The 17,540-nt window shown below is 45.3% G+C and overlaps 1 long non-coding RNA gene across 1 annotated transcript; it reads left to right on the forward strand.

The window, feature by feature from the left end:
• The first annotated feature begins 4,885 nt into the window (after positions 1 to 4,885).
• On the forward strand, positions 4,886 to 9,282 carry LOC141053076 (uncharacterized). The gene is made up of 3 exons (XR_012220960.1): positions 4,886 to 4,941; positions 8,191 to 8,289; positions 8,638 to 9,282. It is a non-coding gene; the product is annotated as an uncharacterized lncRNA (long non-coding RNA).
• Positions 9,283 to 17,540: the final 8,258 nt, after the last annotated feature.

Consider the following 17,540-nt stretch of genomic DNA (forward strand, 5'->3'; position numbering starts at 1 on the left):
ACATAGTACTAGTACATAGTAGTAGCAATACCCGGAGGTATAGTGACATGTAAAAATGTGGGCACAACTGGTCAAAATCACTGCTATTGTGAACAGTTAAGCAAGTTGAAGGGTATGTGCACACATTGCGGGTTCTATTGCAGAACCGCAGTGGATTTGGCCCTGCAGGTCCGTAGCAGAATCTCCTGTGTTGTACAGTACCTTTATATCCTATGTATAACAAAAAACGCTGTGCACATGCTGTGGAAAAATCCACAGCATAAACGCTGCGGGTTCATTTCCGCAGCATCTCAATTCTTTGTGCGGATATGCAGCGTTTCTGCACCCATTGACTTGCATTGATCTGCAGCAAAACCGCAGGTCTGAAAAAGATCTGCAGTTTTGCTGTGGATGAAACACTGCAGATCGGGAGGAGGGGACTGTGTGTGTGTATGGGTGATGACTGTCTGTATGGGCCTATGTGTGTGGAGGTGTCTGTGGGGCTTGACAAGGACTGTACGGGGGTCTGCCAAGGCTGTGCAGGGGTCATTGGGCTGTGCGTTAGGTGTCAAGTTTTCCCCACTGCACAGGGGGAATCTCGAGCCATGCTCTCTGCAGTCTCCCATTGCTCTGTAGCCACAGAGATTCCTGCTCAGCAGGGTCCTCACTCCAGGTGTCTTGCCTAGGCTGATGCTGATGTCTGGTTGCTCCTTCTGGCTCTGCTATAACTCCATGCCTGAGTCAGCAGCAAGTAGACGTTTCTGGGACTTAGGCCGGAGTCACACTGGCGAGGAATACGGGCGAGTGAGAGTCGCTAAAAGCACGCATTAGACACGGACCAATGATTCTCTATGGGGTCACTCGCACCAGGCGTATATTTCTCATCCGTACCCTACGCTCCGTGCCACTCGCAGCATGCTGCGATTGTCAGCGTACTACGGCCGTAGTACACCAATGCAAGTCTATGGGCGCGCAAAAAATACGGATTACACACGGACCACACGTGTGACCTGCGAGAAATACGCACCCGGTGTCTTTTAGCAAAGCCGGCAATTCAGTGCGCTATACAGTAAACTCACACTGACAGGTTTAATAAAGAAACGAAAGAATAGATATAGACACATAGAATGCATATATATATATATATATATATATGCATTCTATGTGTCTATATCTATTCTTTGGTTTCTGTTATAAAGCCTGTCATAGGGCTCCATTATATGTCCATTTTGCAAGCCTGCGAGAAAATCTCTGCATACGGATGCCATACGGATTACATACGGATGCTTACATGCGCAAAATACGCGACCACACCTTGCTTACGGATGACATACGGAGCACTGTTTAGGGGCCATTCATCTGTATTACGCATGACCGTATTTTGCGTCAGTTAGTGTGACCCCGGCCTAAGTCCTATCTTTTAGGTACTGAGCATGCCCTGGGATGACCTCTCATTTCAGGTCAGAGGTCACATGCGCAGGTCCCGCTCCTGCTCGGATTGGTCCACTACTGGGAAGGTCCCGGAAGGACGCCACTATAAAAAGAGCAGCCATGCGCTAGTATAGGCCATGCTCCCAGTACTGTATGCACAGTAGCGTCCAACTGTGCCTCCCTGCTGCGGGCAATGTCGTACCGCACCAGGTAGCGGTGACCGCCGTGCGCTCTTCTAGCGCTTTCCTCCCCATCCTGGGTGGTTAGTGGCGTTCACCGCAGCGACTCTGTGTGCACTTGGTGCAATTACATATACTGTTACCTTTTGCTGGCACCACAGCAACATATCTTTATTTATCTTACAAAAACGCATACAAATCCGCAGGCAAAACCGCACTGAAAAACCGCATCAAATCCACGGCAAAAACGCATCAATAACGCATCAAAAGCGCACATGCGTTTTCTGCCAAGAGATGCGGATTTTGTGTGGAAAAATTTACGGTAAAATCCGCAACGTGTGCACATACCCAATGACAAAATAATCTCTAAGGCTATGTGCACAAGTAGTTTTCGGTGGTGTGGATTTTTCCTCGCGGATTTTGGAAAAAACGCAGGTCAAAAAGACCTGCGGTTTAGGCTGTGGTTTAGCCCTGCGGTTTCACACTTCTACAATGGAGGAGATGTGAAACCGCAGCGGATTCCGCACAAACAATTGACATGCTGCGGATTGTAACCCGCAGCAAATCCGCGCTGAAAAATCCGCAGCATGTGCACAGCGTGTTTGGTTTTACCATTGGAAACAATGGTACTGAACAACGCAGAAGAAACTGCTGCAGACCCGCAGGGCCAGAAACGCTGCGGATCCGCAGCAGAATCCGCACCGTGTGCACATAGCCTAAGGCTGTGTGCACACGTTGTGTATTTGCTTGCAGAAATTTCTGCAGTTTCTGCATCTCTTGGCATTAAACGCAGTGGAAAATATACGCTTTTTTATGTGTTTTGATGCGTTTTTGTAAATCCATAGAGCTAAATAAAGATATATTATTAAAAAAAGTATTATGATGTAATTTCCTTGTGCAACCTCTTCTTTTTCATTCTCCATTGAAGACCATAATGTCGTTACATACAATGTTCAAATTTATAATGTTTACACACACAAAACAAATATAAGTGAATATATGAATATATATATATATATATATATATATATATATATATACAGTATATATATATATATATATGTATACCAAACTCGAGGTTTAGTAATGAACAGGTGTTAGCCAGATTCCCTCAGTAATAACATGGTTCATAAAGAGTTAAATAAAGACACACACACACACAGAGTCACCAGTCTATGTAGAACGTAATTAACCTACATATGCTGAAACAAAACATCAACTGTCAGAAATCTGCGTGAAATGCAAAATCTGTTTATTTTTAAAAATAATTTTTATAACCAGCACAGGGTATAGCCGGTGGCTGAGGGCTGACGATAATATTCTGGGAAGGAGCCAATAGCCATAAAAGTTCCCAAGCTATTAATATCAGCTCACAGCTCTTTGCTAAACCTTTACTGGCTAGTTTACAGGGGAACCCGAGAAAAAAAAAAAGTGACATGGGGTCCCCTATAAAATCGAACCAGCAAAGGCTAGGCAGACAGCTGCGGGCTGATATTAATAACCTAGGAAGGGGCCATGGATATTGGCACCCCCCAGGCTAAATACATCAACTCTCAGCTGCCCCAGAAATGGGGCATCTTATAGATGCGCCAATTCTGGTACTTAGACTCACTCTTCCCACTTGCCCTGTAGTGGTGGCAAAGTGGGGTTCATATTTGTGGGGTTGGTGTCACCTTTCTATTGTCAGGTGACATCAAGCCCACAGGTTAGTAATGAAGAGGCATCTATAAGTTACCTATCCATTACTAAACCCATACTGATATTGTATAAACCCATAGTGATATCGTATAAAACACAGACACTCAAAATAAAGTCCTTTATTTGAAATAATCACACAGACTCCTTTATTGAATCTGAATTTACCATACTTACTGAACGCCTAATCCCTGACGCCCTCATCTCCTGCAAACAATAAAAAAATAATAAACCAACATATAATACTATCCTGTCTGATGTAGTCCACCTAATACCGATTGTCCCACAGCGATGTATCACTGTGCTCCCGTGAGAGTTCACTAGAGTTCATCCCCAGTGCTCTAACTTACAGCACCGCTATGTGAGAACCGGAGCTGATCAGCTGAAGAACTCCTGTGAACTCTCATGGCAGCGCAGTGATACACTGCGGGAGCGATTACCTCCTGTCAGTGTATCGCCGGAGGCTGGGTAGAGCAGTCACATCTCCCGAAATCAGATATTGTGGTCTTCTGGACCCCCTCTGTCACAGTAAATCCATGAGAACATAGCTTTCAGCTTTCTAGTTAACATGTGTATTGCAGGAGATTGCCTTATCATTCACTTCACAAAGCTGTCTAATCATCTCTTATAAAAACGTATGATTTCAATCAATCTGCAATTACTTTATAGCTCAGTCCTTTGAATCTTGGTACAAATATATGCTCAACTCTACTTCTACAGTTACCAATGACTGGACACATCTCAGCTAATACTGATGCTGTTCATACCAATATCTTCTTCCTCTACGAACAGCAGCACTGACATCTCTGGATTGGCACAATTGATTAATCTGGGGTAGTTCAGTAGTGGACAAGCCCTTTAATTTTCAGATTACAACTTTGAAGATCCTGAGTTTCTGGGGGTCACCATTTCCACAAGGACAGTCCTACATATGATACACTACTGTCACAGACGTGGTTTGTGGAACCACTGTGCCAAGGGCCGTGGAGAGTCTGGAGGGGCATGACTAAGCGAGCACCTGACTTTTCAGTAGAGCCTCTGATGGTGAAGTTTAGACTTGCCACTCCAGAACAGACCAACGGATGTGAAGCAGCTGGACCCAGTGGACAGACTGGAGGAAACAGCTGGCAAAGTTTGTATTAGAATGCAGCAGACAGAGTTTGCATCAGAGTGCAGCAGACAGAGTTTGCATCAGAGTGCAGCAGACAGAGTTTGCATCAGAGTGCAGCAGGCAGGATTTGTATCAGAGTGCAGTAGGCAAGATTTGTATCAGAGTGCAGCAGGCAGGATCTGCACCAGGGTGCAGCAGGCAGGAGTTGCACCAGAGTGCAGCAGGCAGGAGTTGCACCAGGGTGCAGCAGGCAAGATTTGCACAAGAGTGCAGCAGGCAGGATCTCCACCGAAGTGCAGCAGGCAGGATCTGCACCAAAGTGCAGCAGGCAGGATCTCCACTGAAGTGCAGCAAGCAATGGTACGCAACCTTATGCAACTTGGCTGCAGAACAGGAAGGTTGCTAAGGCACAACCCAGTGGGGAGGAAGCATTGGCTGGGGAGGAAATAGCAAGTCCACGTGCTGGCCCTTTAAGATGGCGGGAGCACGCAAGCTCTGCTGGGAGCATGTGGAGCACAAGAAAGGGGAGAACCGACTGCAGCATGGGTGAGTGAAGTGATGCGCCGGAGGCCCTTCCTGTCAGAGCAAGGATCCGGCATGGTGCTAACAACTAGTTAGTGGAATAAGAATAAAAAAAGACAGACAGCATATAAAAACATGAGGCACACCCCTATTAATTAGCCAGATCTGAAACACTCCAAGATACTAGACACTCCAAGATATGCTGTCTGTCTTGGAGTGTCCCATACTTGATATTTTATCTAATTGATCTATTAAAAGTTATATGTTAAGTACCCTATTAACTGCTATATCATTTGAAACTAAGTGGCTTTGGTTAGTATGCCCAGCTATTTGATGGCAGTCCTACATGCCCCGATAGCTGGTCCTAGTGAGGTGACAACCAATATAAGTCAAATCAGTCTCATTATACAGCAATAAGGTAGCAGCGCACACTTCTACAGTGTCTTCAAAAAAATATTCATATCCTGTCAACGTGACCACATTTTTTCACATTGCACCCAGAAACTTAAGTGTATTTTATTGGGATCTTATGTGACAAACCAATGCAAAGTAGCAAGAACTTGTGAAGTGTAAAGGAAATGATACATGGTTTTCTAATTATTTTAAAAATATAAATATAAAATTGAAGACTTGTCATGCATGAGAAGTTTACAAAAAGAGACAACTCCAGAACTTATACTTCTTGGCACTTTGTTTTAATCTTAAGAGAAATACTCTTTATGAGAGTTTTCCAAAAGGTGAAATTAAGGAGATATTTGCAGATCTTCTTTTAGATTCACATGCAGCTGTGACTGATATGCACTAATTGATTTCCTTTCACTATACGTTTTTCTAAGTTGCGCAGATCATATTATTTTTCCTTACCTTGAGTGAGCTATGAATTATTTCAGCAAACTTTCATCAGTGAAATGAACAAAAGGCCCTGTAACATCACTAAGAATTAACATTATTCCATGGTATATTCAGGTTGCCACTATATTATGCATGCATTTCCCCAGAATAACTGACTTTGTTATAAATTCTTCATCTTTTATCTGTCTCATGACGTTTCGGAAGAAATAGGCTCCAGGATGCAAATAGGTGGGAAAAGACAAATTCAGCATCATTCTGTTACTTCATTTAGAAATAAAGAAAGACTTTGCTAATATAGCACATAGGGTAAAATGTAAAGAAATGTAAATCATGAGTCTTATATTGCCTTGTTGTGAGACAAAGCGCTTCTATATGTGCTTGTACCAGCGCGTATAATAAACTAATATTAGACTTTATTGGATAAATATTTGCAAAAATGGTATTCCACAATTGGCCATCATACTTTTGGATTAAAGGTGAGCTAACCTGATTTTCAAAGTTCAGATTTCGTACCGAAAGTGCCCGGTGCTAAACACCGAAAATGGACTTTCCCTACAAGTCTGCTGCAATGATCAGAGTTCTGGGGGAAGTCCATTGCAGAGAGAGAAAGAGAGTTTTTTTTAACCTAGATTCAAAGTTTGGGTGCCAATTGTTTTCAATGGGGATCGGCTTCTGGTTGAAGTTTGGGTACAGTTCTGGCATCTGACCAAACTTTGGAATAAATTTCAGGTTGGGTACTGTAACAACCTTGCTGGCATCACTACATGGCCTCCCATCCCCCGCACACCAACTTACTTTCTGCTTCAAGCCATGCTGTGAAATCTGTCTGTTGCCAGCCCTGAGCTCCATGTGCTATGCCTCTTGTTCTCCTGCTTGCTCTCCATGTTTCCTGTCTGTGTGTATAGGGGGGCGGCGCCTGAACTCTCTGGTTCTTATGCAGTCTGGGTGCACCTGGGTAATCTGTCCCTGACCAATCACCTGGAGCCCTTGACTATTTAGTTTCACCACTCCCACTGAAACATTGCCTGTGCAATGTCTAAAGTCAGTTAGCTCCTTGCTGCTGAACTAGCCAGGCCCTGTTCTGTGTATCGCCTTCTCTGTAGGAATACTCTGTCTCGCTTTGTACCTTGTCCGCCTGCCAGGAGGCAGAATATCCTGGTCCTTGTGTCTTTGTCCCTGTGTCTCTGTCTGAACTCAGTCTTACCTCTGTCTGTCAGTCTCCTTGTTTGTGGTTTCCTTCTCTGCCGTGTCTTTCCTTGTGTCCTCCCTGTCGGTGCATCTGCACCCTCGCAGCTTTATCTGTGTTCCGCACTCCTGCGGCTATGCCTGCTCCGCACTCCTGCGGCTCTGCCTACCTGCACCTCCTGTGTGAACAGGTCCAAACCTGTTCTCTCATATACCACACCTTCCTGCCTATATTCATACCTGCATCTCCTGTGTGAACAGGTCCAAACCTGTTCTCTCATATACCACACCTTCCTGCCTATATCCATACCTGCATCTCCTGTGTGAACAGGTCCAAACCTGTCCTCTCATATACCACACCTTCCTGCCTATATCCATACCTGCATCTCCTGTGTGAACAGGTCCCTACCTGTTCCTTCTCAAGCCGTGCCCGCCTGTCCAGTGTCTCCAAGCCGTGCCCGCCTGTCCGGTGTCTCCAAGCCACGCCTGCTTGCCCTGTATCTGTCGTACCTTCTTGCCCTGTGTATCAGCCTGCTTGTCACTCGCACCTATCCAGGTGTCCTGTTCCCGAGTGGGATCAGCAGCCACAGCCAGACACCACCCTGGAGTGGCACCCGGCAGCTACCTGCCGCACAAGCCTGACCTCACCATCAGAGGCTCCAGTGAAGACCAAAGAAGCTGCCGTAGTTACGCCCCTTCCAGGGTAGTCTGGTTTGTGGCACAGTGGGGCCACAACCCCCCCGGCTCGCGCCATTCAGCCAAGGCGCAAGCGTGACAGTCTACCCCCGGCTCGCGCCATTCAGCCAAGGCGCGAGCGTGACAGGTACCAGAACCCAAACTTCCAGTCATCCCTATTCTGGATCCAAAAACTGTATATAATAATTTTTATATAGCGCTAACATATTCCACAGCACTTTACACACATTATCATTGCTGTCCACAATGGGGCTCACAATCTAAATTCCCAATCAGTATGTCTTTGGAGAGTGGGAGGAAACCAGAGTACCCAGAGGATACCCACGCAAACACAGGGAGAACACACAAACTCCTTGGAGTGATTTGAACCCAGGACTCTAGCGCTGATAGGCTGCAGTGCTAACCACTGTGCCGCCCATATATATGAACTAGCTATTAGTTCCACCATGATGTCCCCATAAAGCACGGTTTTCAAGTTGCAAATTCCGCATGCAGCCAAAGGCCTCACAATTTTATGATAATATTTCACTTTTTCTGCAGTGATGTATACATTCATGGTTTTCTCCAGATGTAGCAGCAACACCATCAATGACCAGACTAAGTCGTTTTATCCAAAGAGCCTTCACATGGGCAATCAGAGTATGTCTTTTTATTTTTCTACAGTATAATGCTTATAGTGATCCATGCTTTATCTGGTTTATTTAGTATATCCTTTTTATATTTTTATTTCTAAAACTTTGATGTTTTGTTGAAAGTTACCTTATTTTAGTCAGTGTTTACATCTAGTATGGAAGATTAGCTGCGTGGCAGTATGTAAAATGCGATCGTTGGAGACAGAGATTGTGACATAGAAGTTTTGTTAGCACAGGGCATCTTCTTTTCTACAGGCATTTGTGAAAGCATTCACCCCTCTTGGAATTTTGTGTTTTGCTACCTCACAACCTGGATGTCACTGTTTTTTTTTTTTTTTTTTTTTTTTTTTTACAGGTTTGCATCAGTTCATGTAAAGAACCTAAGAGTCTATTATGCCCTAACCAGCAACAAGGAGGACCGTGGCAGACCAAAGAAATGATGTAGGAAACAGATACTCCAACAACAAAGTGATATCTTAAAAAATATGGGTTTTATTCAAAGAAAATAAAACCGCCACTGTGCATGAGTTATAATGGAGATCATTTAAATTCAGCAACATTATACAGTATATGCAGAGCATGATATTGGTAAACACCTTGACGTTAATTGAAATAATCGCTGTAATCTTATTTACACTAGCAACATAACACACATCATAATGAACATTTCGAAAGGAAAAAATTGGTATGCAAAATAAAGGTATGGGAGTATCAAAGTGCTGAGTGCTTGATATATAGATGCAATGCTAGGAGATGCTGGAAACTGTCCCAAGTGTGTGGTGCAGAGCAGAAGGTTCGGATATCAGAAATAAGGCTATAATAGCATAATACCCAACCCTCTGCCACCAGACAGACCAGGGAAGGTAAAAGGAGTGCACTTAATATAGTTGGTATTCAGGCAAAACTTAATATAAGGTGTGAGGCAACGGCTGGTGTCATTTGTGAGGGTCACTATGTGTCCCTTAGGATGCGCTCAGACGTGTATTGTATCTGCTGGAGTGCCTTGTGGTCACAGCAGGATACCTGTGAGTCGCAAGGCAGAATAAAAGTAAGCTTGAACCTGGTCAAGTTATTTGAACCAGGAACTGTTCAGGAAAACCCGGTATGGGCTTTTATTTTTGAAACGGCTTGGAGGAAGGTAGTGGTGCCAGTCCGTTTCCTCCAGGCTGGATCTTATAGGTGGCCCATGGCTACAGAGTTGAGTTGAGAAAAAAAACCCTGCAAGAATGGTTTTGGTGTGCCAGTCTGGAGTTTGGATGGTTTAGATCAGACAGCTCTGCAAAAGCTGTACCTGTGTGAGGGAACACAGAGCCCAGTGGAGTGAACTCCTGGCACCATGAAGTGTAATATGGTGGTGCGGTTGCCCTCAGCAACCAGATGCATTTGTGGACTGTTTTGTATCCCAGCTGCGATCCGGAGGATACCACTTCTTTTGTTTGTAAGTATGTGGACATTAAACCTACGTTTGCTTTGAACTTTCCTTGGTCACTGCCTCATCATTGCACAGCGTGGACACCAGGGCACTACAAAGGTTACAGGCAGGCATATCTACAGAGGCTTCAAACTGCCACAATGGACCCCCTTTATGTACATTTTGGCTGTTGTTCCTCAGAAGGCGTAAGACCACCTTGTCATTGGTTGCTGGGCATACATGAATTGGCCAAATTATGTGCTAAATGTCTCAATTTTTACCCTTCGCCACAACAGCACCCACTTGTGAGAGGGATCCGCCCATAGGAACAGCAAACCTACAGAGATAAAAGAGAGCCTTCCCTGTTATACCAGCCAAAAAAGCCCTGGTTAAGAAAGAATGGGATAAGCGACCAGAGAGGTTATCTCTCCTCGGCCTCAAAGAGAAGGTACCCCTTCAGTGACGAGGAGTTGTTAACGTGGTCTAAGGTGCCGAAAGTGGACGCCGCGGTCGCCTCTACCTCAAAGCAATCATCTTTACCGGTAGAAGACGCAGACGTACTAAAAGATCCACTTGACCGTAAAGCAGATGCCTCATTGAAAAGTGCATGGGAGGCAGCTACCGGCACTTTTAAGCTGGACTGAATTGATCAACTAGACCAGCAAATAGAGCAAAAGACCTCCAGGGACAAATTACGAGCCGCTATTCCCTTGATCTGTGGCACGGCTGCGTATATAGCGGATGCTTCTGCTGACTCATTACGAATGGCAGCCAGGACAGCAGGCTTGCTTAATAATGCCAGGCGTAGTATGTGGCTTAAGAGCTGGAGAGGCGATACCCAATCCAAGGCAAAGCTCTGTGTCATCCCTTGTGGGTGAGTTTCTGTTCGGGAAAACCTTAGATGAAATCCTCACCAAGGAAAAAGGGCTTCCCTAACCCCTCTCTCCCATTTTATAGGAGGGCGTTTAGGAGATGGCTATTTGGCAGAGGAAGGCCAGCGGAAAACCAGAATCGTTGGGCCGCAAAGGAGGACAAAAACAAAGGTGTCATATTTAAAGGATACTCCTCCCGTAGAGACAGAAACTAAAGAACCAGTCCCTCCAGTAGGGGGAAGACTAAAATTTTTCCTCTGAGAATGGGAAAAAGTCACAGCCAGTTCTTGCGTCCTGGACATTGTTAGAATTGTTAGAAATGGGCTAAAAATAGAGTTCCATCATGTTCCCCATAACACGGTTATTATAACATCTCTCAACTCGCCAATCCAACAGCAGGCCCTGGAAGTTGAGATTCTAAGCTTGTTGGACAAAAAAGTGTTGGTCTCTGTGCCCAAAGGGCAGGAAGGGAAAGGATTTTATTCCCCTCTTTTTCTGGTACCTAAGCCAGATGGCTCTTTCAGGACAATTATCAACCTGAAAAAGCTAAATACATTTGTCAAAAATCATAGATTCAAGATGGAATCTATTAGATCTACAATTAAGCTTCTCTTTCCCAAATGTATGATGGAAGGTAAAGGATGCTTATTATCATCTTCCCATCCATTACAGGTATCAGAAATACCTCAGAGTGGCGGTCTCCCTCGATGGCTCCATACACCATCTCCAGTTTACAGCAATGCCATTCGGCCTCTCCATCACACCACGAGTCTTTACCAAGGTGATGCTGGAAGTAATGGCCTTCCTGCGCCAAAAAGACACCTTAATAATACCCTATCTGGATGACTTTTTAATAATAGGGAACTCAACTCGACAATGTAATAAACGAGTTGCTGACGCAATCTTATCCCTACAGGCTCTAGGTTGGATAATAAACTTCAAGAAGCACAGAGTCGAGACACAATCCGTCCAGTCCTTCCTAGGTCTCCAACTAGACTGCATAAAGCAAAAATGTCTGCTACCACAGGTAAAAATTGCAATGATCAAAACAAAGATCAGACTAGCAATAGACAAACCATGCATGTCCTTGAGGGAGGCAATGTCCCTCTTAGGTCCCTTACTCCTGCATCCCAGCAGTACAGAGGGCCCAGTTCCACACCAGGGAACTCCAACACCAAATTCTCCTAGAAGAGGCTTGTGTATGAGGGAATTTGGCAAAGAAAATCACCTTATCCCAAACAGTCCTAACTTCCCTAGCGTGGTGGATAGACGACAACAATCTATTGGGAGGAGTGCCATGGGTGATAACACCTTCCCGTATAGTTACTACTGATGCCAGCCCTACCGGATGGGGGGCTCATATGGGAGAGACCTTCTCACAAGGCCGATGGGATATTAGCGAGATACAGGATTCCTCAAACTTGAAAGAGCTGAATGCAGTTAGTCATGCGTTATATCACTTCCTTCCACAGCTACAAGGGGAACACATGAGAATCCTTTCAGACAACACCACAGTGGTAGCGTATCTGAACAAGCAAGGCGGAACTCGATCGGACAGTCTAATGTCTTCCGCAAGAAAAATATTATCCTTAACCAAAAAGCAATTTTTGTCTCTCTCGGCTCTCCACATAAGAGGAAGAGACAATTCGGAAGCAGACTTCCTAAGTTGCCACATGTTACGGCAAGGAGAATGGTGCCTGAGCCAGCAAATATTCGAACACATTGTGTCGCTGTGGGGGTCTTCCCCAGATAGATCTCTTCGCCACCAGACAAAACAGACAGGTGCGAAGGTTCACCTCCCTGAACGTCCCAGACTGTCCAGAAATTCTGGATGCCCTCCAAGTCCCATGGCAGTTCAGGCTGCCATATGCATTTCCCCCAATCATACTACTGCCACAGGTAATCAGGAAGATCGGGGCAGAAAGGGCATGAATAATCTAAATAGCGCCATTTTGGCCAAGGAGGCAGTGGTTTTCATGCCTGCAAACAATGTCAGTGACAGATCCTTGGGTGCTCCCCTCAACCCCCAAGCTTCTTAGCCGGAAGGGTCAGTGACATACAGGCACTTTCAATAGAACCTCCGTTCCTATTAATATTCCAGGATCAGCTGATATTAAAACCAGACCCCCTCATATCTGCCAAAAGTAGCTGGAAATTTTCACAGGTCACAAGAGATCCACCTCCCTTCTTTCTTTAGTAACCCTTCAACTCCAGAGGAAGAAATATTTCATATGCAAGATGTCAGAAGAGCAGTATTACAATACATTGAGAGGTCTAGCAGCTGGAGGAAGAGTAGGGCTCTGTTTATTTCCTTTCAGGGCCGAAAGAAGGGATATGAAGTCACAAGGGGTACCCTGCCACGGTGGATCAGGGATGCGATCTGCCTAGCATACTCCGCGAGAAATGAAGATCCTCCGGAGGGTATCAGGGCACATTCCACCAGAGCTATGGCATCCTTGTGGGCGGAGAGGGAAGACGTCGCAATCGAGTCTATATGTAAGGCCGCAACTTGGTCTACACCCTCTACCTTTTATAAACACTATAGGCTTGATTTATCATGCTCATCTGACCTAGCCTTTGGTAGAGAAGTCCTCAGCACTGTGGTCCCTCCCAGGTGAAGGTCTCTGAATGTCTCTCCAGTGGGTGCTGTCATGGCGAAGGGTAAAAAGCTGGATTACTTACCGGTAATGCTCTTTTAATGAGTCCACGACAGCACCGGCTCACTACCCTCCCTAGAAGTTAACATACTGTGTATATATACCTTCTTAGATATAGAACTGATAAACTAAAATATTGAATAATATAATGGCCTAATAATTGGCCGTCCTCTGGGTACTCTGAAATCCAACTGAGGAGGAGAGGAGGACCACCCTCTTTTATCTCTGTAGGTATCCTGTTTCTATGGGCGGATCCCTCTCTCCAGTGGGTGCTGACGTGGACTCATTAAAAGAGCATTACCGGTAAGTAATCTAGCTTTTTTCTTATTATCCAGAGCAGGATTGCTATTCATATTTCATATATTCCATATTGACATGCTTTATCATGACAGAGCTCACCTTTTTTTGTGTATTGTATATGGACGTGGCTGCTCCTAGTATCACCTGTTCACATTAGCTTGGAAGTGTCAGTCAATCTTTTGTTATTTGTATGTTAGCTCTCTGACCGAGCACACCGCCCTTCAACATGTGGTGGTTTTAATTACAGCAGGATGCTACCTATCCATAAATACAGGTCTTTGAGAGAGGTGTCCACATTTACCCAGGAATTCAGACTTCAGCCTAAGAGAGGTATTCACACTAGACACGTAAGGTCTCAGCAGTGTGAGACCACCTTGTCGTTGGTTGCTGGGCATGCATGAATTGGCCAAATTATATGCTAAGCGTCTCAATTTTTTCTTAATATCCAGAGCATTATTGCTATTCATATTTTATATAATCCATGTCTACATGCTTTAGCACGACAGAGTGCAACTTTTTCTTGTATAGTTTCCATTTGATGATAATGGATTTGATGGTGCCATTAGAGAAGAGACTTACTAAGAAAAAACCCTACTTGTTCTTTTCAATAACTTTGTCCCTGACTTGTTTGGAGATCTCCTTCGCCTTCATGATATTTAGTTGGTGGTGCATCTTGCTTAATGGTGTTGCAGCCTCTGTGGCCTTTCAGAAAATGTATATATATACCGACAGACTATGGGACAATTAAATTGCACACCGGTGGACTTCCTTTCACTAAACATATGACTTATGAAGGTAATTGCTTGCTCCAGAAATTTGTAAATCATCACAGCAAAAGGGGTGAATACATATGCACATGCCAATGTTTAGTTATTTGATCTAATACATTTATTGTATGCCTATATTATTTTCATTTTGCCAACTTATACCATTTAGTGCTGATGGACCACAAACAAATTTGATTACAAAAATATTTAAACACAGGTTGTAATGTACAATAGCAAAATAGGTAAAAAGCTAACAGTTGGCAAAGTTAATATTTTTGCATGCCACTGTATAATGTTAGTTTGCAAAATGAATGCAATACGTTACATCCAGATACACAGCACACATTACCCCCTGCAGGCAGCGCGCACCCTTTCCCGGCGTAAGTGAGGACGATGCTCAATACTGCTCCCACTTCCAATGCTGTTCACCAGCTGCCGTCCTTAAATTAATAGGGTAAAATTTCCCAACAAATTTTCACTGACCAGATACCCACTATCTCTGAGCAGTCTGCTAACTGATGAAGGCTGCATGAGGCTGAAACGTTTTTTGTTTATTTTGGCTGCATTAAATTCACCAGTATTCCTTCAGAAGTTGAGTGCCAAGTTTCTTTCTATTATGAATTCGTAATGACCTGGAGAATCATAATGGCAGGTCACTTTTAGCATTTAGTGACCTAGCAAAAAAAGCCAAACAAAAAAACAAGTGTGGGATTGCACTTATTTTGCAATTTCACCGCACTTGAATTTTTTTCCTGTTTTGTAGTACACGACATGGTAAAATTAATTGTATCGTTCAAAAGTACAACTCATCCCACAAAAAACAAGCCCTCACACGGCCATATTGACAGAAAAAAAAAGTTATGGTTCAGGAAAGAAGGGGAGAGAAAAATAAAAATGCAAAACCAAAAATACCCCTGGTCGTTAAGGGGTTAAGCACATCAAATTGTGGAAGTTGTTGTTATTCCAAGATCTATTAATTAAAATAAACTTCTGTTCATGAGAAAACCCCTTTAATAACTGAGTGTCTTGAACAGACCCTTCCTGTCTCGTCAGTTTTCCTACATGTAAAGTGCACTCACTGCACTCCTTTCTAAACTCCATAATGAATTAGCCCACATCTGTCTGTAGACTACTAAGGAAACCAGGCCAGAAAGAAAATGACAAGTCTAAAATATATATAAATGTAGCATGACTTGCTAGTGCAATCACTAACCCAGAAGTACTTTCCCCTGAGTGCCCCCTAAAGCAAATAATGCTTCTTGAGTAGAGATGAGCACATCGATATGTGAAGGATTGAGTTCAAATCAAATTTATTAAAATTCGAGGTTTTACGTGAATTCAGACATTTTGAGATTCGATCCATGGTAGCAAAAAAAAAAAAAAATTGCATTGAACTGTGGGGAGGAGGACCCCCATACAGTGATTGGGCTGGAACCAGGGGGACCGCCATCAGGGTTGTTGAAGAAACCACATCAGGGGGATTACAAAGGGAGACATGCGACTGAAGTTGTCAGGGCAACAGGGGGCGGGGCGAGGGTAAAAGGAGCAGGGGACGCGCTGAGGTGGCAGTTGGCAGAGAGCCTGACAGGAGAGAGGAAGCCGTGCGGCAGAGAGAGGACTGTGGCAACTGACGGTGTGGAAAAGAGAGACAGGCAGGAGATTGAAAAAGGGAAATTTGAGACTTACCGAAGGTTGACGCGTAAGAGACTCTCCCCGGGAGTTTCCCCCCGCAAAGATTCAGATAAAGTGACGGCCGCTGATTCCCTCCGTGGTGTGACAGGACTGGGATCTCAGGCGACCGCTGCGACGACACAGCAATCCGGTACAGTGGCCAGGACACTGCCCCCCTGTCTTCTCCCACAGCTGCGGCCCCGTCATCACCGACCTCAGGGGACGTCACCTCGCTATAGGCGGCCGCAGAGCCCGTCCCGGTTACTGAGGGGACACTGAGCAGAATTTGTTAACGTTTGTCTTTTTTTTGAAACTGCGTCATGACCTGGCTGGGGAACGAGCGCCTCTAAACGGACGCCTGGGAGATTGACCCCCTGAACAGTTTCTTCAGGGCCCGTTGTGCCCCACCGACCCCACTTCTTCAGGGCCTGTTGTGCCCCACCGTGCCAGCTTCTTCAGGGCCTGTTGTGCCCCACCGACCCCATTTCTTCAGGGCCTGTTGTGCCCCACCGTGCCAGCTTCTTCAGGGCCCGTTGTGCCCCACCGATCCCATTTCTTCAGGGCCTGTTGTGCCCCACCGTGCCAGCTTCTTCAGGGCCCGTTGTGCCCCACCGACCCCATTTCTTCAGGGCCCGTTGCGCCCCACCGCCCAGTTTCTTCAGGGCCTGTTGTGCCCCATCGTTCCGGTTTCTTCAGGGCCTGTTGTGCCCCATCATTCCGGTTACTACAGGGCCCGTTGCGCCCCACCGTCTAGTTTCTTAAGGGCCTGCTGCGCCCCATCGTTCTGGTCTCTTCGGGGCTGGACAAGCACAAATCCTTCCGGGAAGTCGTGGATTACAAGGCAGCCACATCTGCAACCCCTGAGTGGTCGTGAACTCGAGCGACGCCCGGAAGGCTAAGTGTATTATAGAGAAAATAAGGACCCTTTTTGTTTTTTTAATGTTGTTTTACGAGTCCCTGCGAGGACAAATAAGTGTTTCCCCTTTTGTCTGATTTAAGCAGTTTTAGCCCTTGCGGCTTTAAAACTTATAAAAGTTTATTTCACCCCACATTCAGTCTCGTGTCTCGTCACTGCATCCTGTGAGCCTGCTCGAACCCTACACTTGGCGTAGTCGGCAGGATGCAGTCTCCGAGCGCGGACAGTGGTAGCCCCGAACATGGGAGAGCTGTAAGCTCTGTTAATAATGAGGGTCCCCGTACCAGCATCTCATTGGGGGCCATGTTGAACAACCTGCCTAGATTCTCTGGCTCAAATACTATGCTATGGAGCTGGACAGAGCGGATGAGGGGGCTTTTTCGGATGCACCCAATGACCCCTGACCTGGAGGCTGAAGTGGCACTCATGGCCCTAGACGGGGAGGTGCGGAGGTCAGTGATGTTGAAACCCCCGGGGCACCGCAACACTTTTGAAAAGGTGTTGCAGATAGTGGAACAGACCCACGGGGATCCCACTAATGTGGGAGAGTTAAGGACCCGACTGTTTAGCCGGATGCAGGCAGAAGGGGAGACGATTACTCAGTATATGAATGTACTCAAAGAGTTGCATACGGCTATTGAAAGAAAAGATGGGGTAGGGGTAG

This window comes from Dendrobates tinctorius, unplaced genomic scaffold, assembly GCF_039654945.1.
Source record: "Dendrobates tinctorius isolate UK_male_01 unplaced genomic scaffold, ASM3965494v1 ptg000165l, whole genome shotgun sequence".
Taxonomy (NCBI): domain Eukaryota; kingdom Metazoa; phylum Chordata; class Amphibia; order Anura; family Dendrobatidae; genus Dendrobates; species Dendrobates tinctorius.